This window comes from Sapajus apella, unplaced genomic scaffold (genome assembly GCF_009761245.1).
Source record: "Sapajus apella isolate SASKATOON/1434 unplaced genomic scaffold, GSC_monkey_1.0 scaffold6, whole genome shotgun sequence".
Taxonomy (NCBI): Eukaryota; Metazoa; Chordata; class Mammalia; order Primates; family Cebidae; genus Sapajus; species Sapajus apella.
Window position 1 is genome coordinate 39,287,538 of NW_022436946.1, and position 8,796 is coordinate 39,296,333.

Genomic DNA, 8,796 nt, shown 5'->3' on the forward strand with positions numbered 1-8,796 from the left:
TTAAAAACTGCTTTCTCATTGCTGCAAAGCATTTTTCCACATTTGTTTTTCTATGTTGCTGATTCCCAGCCTTCCCCCACCACCACCCCACCACGCATGCCCGAGGGGGTTCACCTATTTCTATCCACACCAGAGCCACCCGTCACGGCTTCCGAAAAGAAGGAGGCATGTGAGAGTATGTTTCTCTAGACAAACCTCCTTGCAGATTCTATTTCTGTTATTTTTCCCCTCTTATGAGAATCATAGCTCTAAATACAAGTCTCATTCAGAAATGCCCTGTCAAAAAATGCCTGTCTTCACAATTAAACCGTAAAAAATCAGAGCTACAAAAATGATTTTGCTTTCCAGAACTTTGAGGCAAGAAGGCTTGATGTACAGACAGTTGCGCTTTTGTTTGGTCCAGATAAGGGACACGCACCTGCTGGGGTCCAAGAGTGAGCTTTCTAGTCTGGCATTCTCATTTTTCCCAAATTTACCAAATTCTCCCTGTAAGTCTCCTTCACAGCCCAGAGAGGCTGTGACATTTTAGTGCATTGCAGACTTTTTCAGTTTGCAGATCATCCAGGAAACTGACTTTAAGTATCATCTGGATTTGTGGCCAATGTAAAAACGTTTGTAAGTAATTTTGCCTTTAAAAAAATAACTTACATGAAGATTTTACTCTCTTTTAATATACATTTTTTCCCAACTCTACTTAAAACCATAGTCTTCCAAAAACATTAATATCCTGAACATTTCAACTGCAAATTATGTCCTCATTTGTCTGTGGAAGAATGCATTTCAGATTTACAGTCAGTTTCCCATAGGTTTTGGGTTTTTCTTTACTGTGGTTTCATCATAAGTTCATTATTTTTTTCTTTGCTCTTGAGATTTTGCTGTTAGGTATGTCTTACATCCTGCATTTGAATTGGTGAAATATTACTGTTAACTGCAGAGGCAAGTAGAAGAAGGCAGTTATATAGATGTTGTGAGTTTACAAAGCATTTCCAAGGGGAAAAAAAAGGAGGAATTTAACCTGAATTATCGACTTTGTATATGAGTTTAGTTCCCTGGGTAATTGCTTAGTTCTTCACTTGGACTTTCCATTAACAAAGTAAAAATAAAGCCAATATTTTTTCTCCCTTTATAAAAGAAAATAAAATATATAGGAGTTTATGGGAAAAAAAAGGAAGAAGACATTTCTTGAATCTTTCTCTCATTTCTTATTTTGTCTCTTTTTTCTTTTCCTTCAGGCTGTTTTTCTACTGCCATCAAAATTTTTCATCTTAGTTAACATTTTATTCTTTCTTTCTTTTTTTGAGACAAGGTCTGGCTCTATCCCCGAGGCTGGAATGCAGTGGGCTCACTGCAACTTCCGCCTCTTGGGCTCAAGCGATCCTCCCACCTCAGGATTGCAGGTGTCCGCCATCATACCCAGCTAATTTTGGTATTTTTCATATTTGTATTTTTTGTATTTTTTGACAGGATTTCACCATGTTGTCCAGGCTAGTCTCAAACTCCTGAGCTCATGCAATCCACCCGTCTTGGCCTCCCAAAGTGCTGGGATTGCAGGTGTGAGCCACCACGCCTGGCAATACTTTCTTGACTTGACTTTTATATTCTATTCATTTGCTAAGGTGATCATAGCAGAATACCACAGACTGAGTGGCTTAAACAAGAGAAATTATTTCCTCAGAGTTCTGGAGGCTGGAAGTTCCAGATCATAGTGCCAGCACAGCTGGTTTTCTGATGCCTCTCTGGCTAACAGCTGGTTGCCCTCTTGCTGTCTCTTAACACGGTCATCCCCTTGTGCATACATACCCTTGGCTGGTATCTTTCCCTCTTCTCCCCTTGTGCATACACACCTCTGGCTGGTATCTTTCCCTCTTCTCCCCTTGTGCGTACACACCCCTGGCTGGTATCTTTCCCTCTTCTCCCCTTGTGCGTACACACCTCTGGCTGGTATCTTTCCCTCTTCTCCCCTTGTGCGTACACACCTCTGGCTGGTATCTTTCCCTCTTCTTTTACAGCCAGCAGTCATGTTGGATTAGGGCTCCACTCCAATGACCTCATTTTAACTTAATCACTAGTTGAAGGCCTCATCTCCATATATGGTTGCATGCTAAAGGTTGGGATTTCAACATATGAATGTCGAGGCATTTCTTTACATTTTTATTGCCCACTGTCTTTGTCAGCTTGGGCTGCTATTCAAAAAATACCACCAACTGGGCAGCTTGAACAACAGAAATGTATTTCTTTCAGTTCTGGAGGCTGGGAAGTCCAAGATTTAAGTGCCAGGAAGGTAGGTTTCATTCTGAGGCTTTTTCTCTTGACTTGTAGGTGGCTGACATCTCACTGTGTGCGAACAGGACCATTTCTTTGTGTGCACAGGTGTGGAGAGAGAGCAAGCTCTCTTGTGTCTCTCATCATTGAGGGCACTAATCCCATCAAGGACCCCACCCTCAGGCCCTCGTCTAACCCTAATTACCTCCCCAAAGCCCCATCTTCCAATACCATCACATTGATGGGGGTAGGGCTTCCACATATGAATTTTCAGGGGACACATTCAGATCATGACATTTACATATGTATCACTATATCAATGTCTAGTCAGGAAAACAGAAGCCACTGGAGATAATTCAAACAGAGAGGAATTTCATGCACAGTTAGCTATGAAAGTGTAGGAAAAACAAAATGGAGAAGTTACCTAGCGATCAGGAAGCCAGTACTAACACAGCTGGATTGGGAGCCCACAAGCCTACACTTTCTGCTTCCACTGCTCAGGCAGGAACCACATTTCTGCTTCTGACCAGAAACCTAGAAGCCCATACCCCCTCTGATTCTACCTAACCTGCCTATTATGCTTTCAACTGGAATGAGTTGAATTTTTAGACTAAGTTAGCAGAAATTCACTCTTTTTTCTGGTGTTGACTCCTCTATCCATTATCATGAGTTATCTCTCTCCATTTACTTGGGCCACCATTAATATCTTTTACTAAAGTATGATTTTCTCCATAAAGGTTGTATACATTTTTGTTATATTCTTATATATAAATTTCCATTATAATTAGAAATGAGAACTTTCTAATAATTATATTTTCTGGCTGTATATTGCTGGCATAAAAGAAAGTGATTGATTTTATATGTTGATTTTGTATCCGTAAACCTTGATTAAAGTATTTTAATTCAAAAGGAAAAAAATTCTTTATTGGGGCTGGGTGCAGTGGCTTATCCCTATAATTCCAGCATTTTGGGAGGATGAGGCAGGTGGATCACCTGAGGCCAGGAGTTCAAGACCAGGCTGGCCAAACATGGTGAAATCCCATCTCTAATAAAAATACAAAAAAATTAGCCAGGCATGGTGGTGTACACCTATAATCCCAGATACTCAGGAGACTGAGGTAGGAGAATTGCTTGAACCTGGGAGGTGGAGGTTGCAGTGAGCCAAGATTGCACCATTGCACTCCAGCCTGGGCAACTCGGTCTACAAAAAAAAAAAAAAAAAAAAAATTTTTTTTTTCTTCATGGGAAGAAAAATTAGGCTTTTTGTTGTAAAAATTTACAAATGTTTATCATGCAGGAAGTCAAACATACTTTTGTTCCTTCAGCATTTCTTAATATGTGTAGCCTTCTGATTTTATACTTGGAAAATGGTGATGTTTTGTATAGATATATCTATAATCAATGTTTTGTATAGATGTGTATCAATAATCGTTGGAACCTAGTCATAATGCATCCAATCTGTCTCTGATTGCAAATATTTCAAGAAGTACTTTGCCATAGCATTGGAGTGATCAGAGAACAAACCACATACAAGTAGGTAAACTTCAGATAGGTGACATTGTGTCTCAGTTCTGTGTAACCGAGGTTCACGCACTAACTTGACTTTGACAGGCCACGAAGTGTAAAGGACAATAAAAAAGCCCTGGCTATAAGCCTTCCCACTTAAGCAAACCAATCTCTCTTTACCTCAATCTTCTCATTTGGAAATTCAGGATGATAATACACTGTCCCTCTGGAAATGGCAATATTAAAAGAAATAATATAGCGACATCATTTAATGCCTCTCTGTACAGCCCTGATATTTCATAAACCTATTTCTCTGTTCTCTGTATGCGACTCCACCCTCGTTGAGTGTCCTGCCCAGTCTTGGCCTTGGCCCGTGGGCATGGGGGCCCCTCCTGTCAGGACTCCACATGCTGTCACTGTCCGACTGTGCCTACTGCATGCTGCTGTCCTCCCTTGTGGACTCTGCAGGTTAGCTACCTGGAGGTACTTCTGCGGTCTCCATTGTGCCCTGATGGTTAATTTCGGTCCATGATAGCTGCAGGGAAGACTCACTGTGAAACTAATGATGCATAAACTTCAGGCTCCTTGAATTGCACAGGCTCCCGTGATGGAGTTTAATAATGGGTCCACTTGGACACAAGCTTTCGTAAAATTTTGTAAATTTGCAAAAGTAAGATCTATTCACTACAATCAGCTGTGACCCCTGGCTTTTTCCACTTGGTTTTCTATCACATTCCCCCTCTGTCATATGGCATCAGAGTGGTCACAGGCATTCTTTTCTTTCATGATTTTGTATTTCTTTTCCTCTAAAGAGGGCCCTTGAAACTGTATAAACTTCAAGACCCCACAAAAGCTGAATCTGTCCCCTGAATCACTGCTAAAAGATGTGTTGTCAGGGAGGCTCACACTCAAAATATGCTCCGAATGTACTCAATTGGATGCTCTGCTCCGAGGGGCACACCTGTGCCCTTTCTCTCCTACCAACTATGTACTGAAAACATACTAAATGCAAACGGTGCAGGCAAAGGGGCACTTAATAAATTCTTGTACGTGGTGAAGAGGAGTATTTTCTTATCGAAGCTGATAAAGCTGACTATGGCAGACAACCTCTTTGGCAACTTCCCCCAAGAGAATGCCTGAAAGTTTGGATGCTTGCTGTTTTACCTGAATTTTCCAGAAGTCACTGATGGTGCTGTTTTTATGTCTGAAGTCTACAGTGCACCAACATTTCACTGGCAACTGCTCGCTCTAAGTAAATTAAATTTTTAAATTCCCAGCCTCTCTCTGGGCTCACCCGTGCCAGCTGGGTCAGCCATTCTGCTGAAACTGCAGCTCTGAAGAACACCTCAAGCAATTCTTGGGAAAAAGATCCACTGTCAGAGATTTCATCTGTAGGAACAAGACCTTGGGGGGGCAGGTGGTCAGCATGCTACTTCATTCTTGATTAGTTAACAGTTTCAGGGAAGCGGATCAAAAAGTGCACCAACCCACCCTGGTCATTGTCTAACTAGAATTCTCCCTAAAGCCTGGCTTATAATCTCATTAACCCTGTGAGGGCAATTTCACTGCCCTTCTTCCCTGCCCCAGACTGTTGTACACGTGGGAATCCCTGACCCCTAAGCCTGGTATCTTCAATAGTCTTCTGAAGAATGTAAGCTGAGGTCCTGCATTTACTGGCCATGGGCATACCAGCAAGGCTAACACCCTGCAAACCAGGAACACCCGTGAAGAGCACAGCAGGAGTGGCAGGGTGGCTACGGAGACCCTAAATATGCAGCAGAAGTGAGGCCCTGGGACCTCTGCCGCCCAAGTTTCAAAGTTTCTGAAGAAGCGTTGGGAAGATTATGAAGCCCAGCTCCCCTGCAGTCTCAGGAAGGTGACGTCAGCTCTTCGGGCCTCAACCACTCACCTGGAAAGCAGTAACACTGATTCTCCCCAGGATGTTCCTGAGGTCCCTATTAGAAGTTACTCTCAGTGATATCTAAATCAATTTTCCTATCCTTTTTCTGAAGGACCCTTCACTCAAGTCGTAGTGCTACAGCTCTGTGCAAAAAAATAAATAAAGGATTTATTAATCTTATGTTTAGACTCTTAGTACTACAGAGAAGCTTTCTTTCTGGGTTTCATTTCTAAGTATTTCCCCCTCTTCTTGCTTTTCAGGAAAACAAGAGTCCTAACCTGGGCCAGGGGAAGGAGCCTTCTCAGATCTCTTCCATGGCTCCCATTACTTTTTGAGGACATTCTTGCATCCTAGCCGGATCTCCAGCACTTTCACACTGTGGTCTTGTGCAAACCTCCCCGTGAACTCCTCACTCTTTCCTCAGCTCATTTTGAACTTCCTGCCTCTGTGGCTTTCCATATCCTGAGACTTTTCTCCCTCCTCTTCTTTGTCCATTGAAATCCCATTGATTGTTTGGGGCCTTCCTCACTTCCCATTGATGCCCCTGGACTGGCCACTTGGGTCCACCATACTCCTCTGTCTCCTGAGCCTTCACAGCAGCTGCAGTCTGTGCTGTTGGTTAGAGGGCAGTCTTATTCTGCCTTGTTTCCTTTCTTGAGGGAGAAAACATCTCAGAAGTCCTTAAATATCTTATCGCACTTGCAGTATGTCTTGGACAAAGTGACTGCTCTTTAAATGTTTGTTGATTGATTTTTATAGTAGGTGCCTAATAAAATATGTATACCACTTGTGATACTGGGAAATAAGTATTCAGTTTTCATTCCCATTTCCTGACATACAGATCCTAAAACGTTGGAATCTCCAGAGTGATGAGTGTCTTTTGTATGCTAATGAGATGTCTAGTGGCTGGGACCCTCTAGTAAGCTTTAGGATGGGGGCTGATCATCTAGAAAGGACAAGACCAGATCAGAGAGTGGGGCCTTTCAGCCCTATCCCCAACCTCTGGGGAGAAGGGGTGGAAGGTTAAATTGGCCGCTGGTGGCCAATGTTTTAACCATCATGCCTACATGCTAAAGCTTTCATTAAAAAAAGAAAAACACAAGACACTGTTTGGGGAGCTTCCAGATGGCTGAATACATGGAGCTTCCTGGAGGTGGTGCCCCCAGAGAGGGCACAGGAGCGCCTTGCCCCTTCCCACATGCCTGGCCTTGGCCCTCTCTGCCCCGTGGCTCTTCATCTGTATCCTTTGTAACATCCATATCAGTAAATGGGTAAAGGTAAGCAAAGTGGTCTCCTGAGTTCTGGAGCCACTCTAGCAAATTGAACCATTATTAATTGAACCTGAAAAGAGGCTTGTGGAGACCACAATTTATAGCCCATCAGTCAGAAACCCATAACCTGCAGCTTGCGATTGGCATCTGAAGTGAGGGAAGTCTTGTGGGACTGAGCCCTCAACCTGTGGGATCTGACACTATCTCCAGGTAGCTGGTGTCAGAACTGAATTGAATCAGAGGACACACAGCTGGAGCGTCTGCTAGGGAAGCTACAGAACGGGATGCTTGGTGTGTAGGGAGACAACACTCACCACCCAGTTACAGGAAGTGTTTTGTATTCAGTGACTGTGGCAATATTCAACATAGCAGGAGAAAAAGCGTCTTCCTCCCCCTGCCCTCAGACCTTACAGAATTGTACAGATCTTAATTTATCAGAGACCTACAACAACATGGCATCAAAGTGGCCACAGGCATTCTTTTGTTTTCTTTTTTTTTTTTTTTTTTTTTGAGATAGGGTTTTACTCTGTCGTCCAGGCTAGAGTGCAGTGGTGCGATCTTGGCTCACTGCTGCCTCAATCTCCCAGGATCAAGTGATCCTCCTACCTCAGCCTCTTGAGTAGCTGGGGCTACAGGTGCATACCTTCATACCTGGCTAATTTTGTATTTTTGTAGAAACGAGGTCTTGCCATGTTGCCCAGGCTGGTCTCCAACTGGCCTCAAGGAGTTGGGCAACATGGCAAGGCATTCTTAGTTCATTCTCAGTTTTCAGATGGGCAATCAAACTCAGAAGTTAGGTGATTTGCTCAGGTAAAAAGGCAGGTCTCTTGAGACCAAAGTTTGTGCTTTGGTTAAGAGCCTGAGCCTTGATATCAGATACCCAGACTTGGTTTTACCTCTTAAGAGACCCTGTGTCCTTCCTTGTTGTCTTAGGGCCTCCATGTACTCATCTCTAGAATGGGGTTAGTGATAATGGTACTCGCTTCATAGGGCGGTTGTGATATGTGGTGTCATACATGTGCCTAAGCTCACGGTTAATGCTAAATATACATTATTGGAAATACTATTGTCACTATTTTGACACATCACACTGCCTCCCTGGAAACAAACTTGTTAACTGTAAAATGCTTCATGCCTAGAGCACAGTAGACATCCATCAAATACTGAATCCCTTCTTTGAATATGTGGGTTAAAGCAGGGATCCCAAATTCCTAGGCCACAGACCACTACCTGCCCACAGCCTGTTAGGAACTGGGCCTCACAGCTGGAGGTGAGTCGTGGGTGAGTGAGCGAAGCTTCACCTGTGTTTACAGTCGCTCCCTATCATTTGCATTACCGCCTGAGCTCCACCTCCTGTCAGATCAGCTGCAGCACTAGATTCTTAGAGGGGCGCAAGCCCTACTGTAAGCTGCTTACATGAGGGATCTAGGTTGCGTGCTCTTTATGGGAATCTAATGCCTGATGATGTGTCACTGTCTCCCATTACTCCCAGAGAAAAACATGTAGTTGCAGGAAAATAAGCTCAGGGGTCCCACTAATTCTATGTTGTGTTGTATAATTAGTTCATTATATATTACAACGTAACAATAAAAAAAGTACACAATAAATGTAATACACTTGAATCATCCTGAAACCATCACCCCATCCCCAGTCCGTAGAAAAATTGTCTTCCACGAAACCAGCTCCTGGTGCCTAAAAGGCTGGGGATGGCTGGGCAAAAGAATCATGTGGTTCTATCCTAGATTATCTCCTGAATTATGTTTCCAGCTCCAATCAATCAACAACATTACTCAGCCCTCACGCCCTCCTTCCTGCTTCCCCACCGGCTGACCCAGCAGAGCCAGGCAGCTGGCTGTG